Genomic DNA, 1,843 nt, shown 5'->3' on the forward strand with positions numbered 1-1,843 from the left:
CGGTGGGCTTCTTGTTCACAGGTTTTGGGTGTCACTTGGTCACTTCTATGTGGTAAAGTAAGTAGCCAAGTATCGGAAGGGTTAGGTAAAGTAAGTAGCCAAGAATCGGAAGGGTTAGGTAAAGTAAGTAGCCAAGTATCTGAAACGTTCATTTATTCACAGATCCTTCAACAAGCCAAAATGTGAGAGCTTGCATCACACTGTCCAAAGTCCCACATTGCAAGCTGAAATGGCAAACCCTGAGAAGCTTCTCGTCCACCATCTTCTGATTGCGTAGAAATGGAAGCATCACGATTTTGTTCCCATGCTAAACTGTGCTTGCTAGATTGTGTTGAGCGCAAATTTACTCTTCCTTCCTATCCTCACCTGAAGAGAACTGGTCTGTCTCTTGACCCTCAAGAGGCATCATCTAAGCTCTGATACCACATGAAGGATATCAAATAAGCATTTATAAAAATATCTTAGACATAAACAATAGAGACATGGTGGAAAATGCCTCACAACATTCCTCACAATCTCATTATTAAAATAGTGGTTATGATACATATAAATACATGAGGAGAATTTGTCTCAAGATAGTTCGTATATCTTGGACACTACGGTTGAGAAAATCTCTCAACCAAACACTAATCTAGGATCTTAACTAGTTGGAGAGAATCTCTCAACCAACTAGGCCTAACTTGACTCCTAATTATGAGGAACAAACTCAAGCTAGAAAGGTAGGATTAAATCCAACTTTCTTGATTTTAATTAATTTAATTATTTTGGGCTTATAATTATTTTTAACACATGAGAGTGAGGTTAACACAGACATTGGTACAAGGGAACAACAAGTTGTCTTTTACAAGGGAACAAGAAGTTGTCTTTTTCAACTTCAATTCCTACAAACACAAGTGTTGGTGCAAGGGAACAAGTCGTTTTCTCCAGTCACGCAGTCTACAAAAACACAGTTTAAAGATCACTTCAGAAATCCCCAACCAAGGATCTTTTGGGAAAATTGCTCACGTGTTAGCAAACAGACCCTGCTCGGCACAAAAACCCAGATGGAAGAATTTCGATTTTTGTCTTTCTTTGATTAGAATTTGACCCACAAGTTTGATGAAGATTTTCCCTTCTTCTGTTGGCTTGACACAGAGTGCTCTATATTCTCGAACCTGTAACATAAATGGCTATTTCCAATATAGAATCTTGGACACAAGAGCATGAGATTAAAGGATTTACTGAAATGTGATTCTCCAAGTTCTCATTTAAATGTAAATAACAGAGAGAATACGATGCACAAATTATTCACTATACACAGTAATTTTTCTAGGAAATATATTAAAGAGTAATGACCAAAGAAATTTCAAAATCCAGATATTAATATCATTGTTAACAAGCCTCACAAATGCTCATACAGTTAAATATCTCATACACACTTACAAATTTGACTTTCTGATAGAAAAAAAACCACTAGTCTAAGAAATGATGTTCAATTAACTTTAATCTCACACAAAGAGCAAAATGCATGCCCCATACACACTCCAAAAATCTCCCCTTTTATAAAATGTTCCTTTCTCTTCTTGTTTTCAAAAACTGAAAAAATTGTCCAAGAATGAGTTCACGGATGTGAACCAATTTCCCTTAGCTTTAACTCCCAACTAACTATAAAAATCATTTCTTTTAACTAGATGTTCCTAACTAATCTTAACTAAATATCAAAATATTTTCACAAATAAACTTTAAAATGTTCTAGGCTTGGCATGTGATCAATCCATCACATTTCTAGGATCTTGGTATGACTTTAATAACTTATCATTTTTATGTGCTCGGCCTAATGCACCTGCATCAGACTCCCCATGGA

This window comes from Pinus tabuliformis, chromosome 8 (genome assembly GCF_031772625.1).
Source record: "Pinus tabuliformis cultivar Carrire ecotype Pingquan chromosome 8, CPIR1, whole genome shotgun sequence".
In the NCBI taxonomy this organism is placed as follows: Eukaryota; Viridiplantae; Streptophyta; class Pinopsida; order Pinales; family Pinaceae; genus Pinus; species Pinus tabuliformis.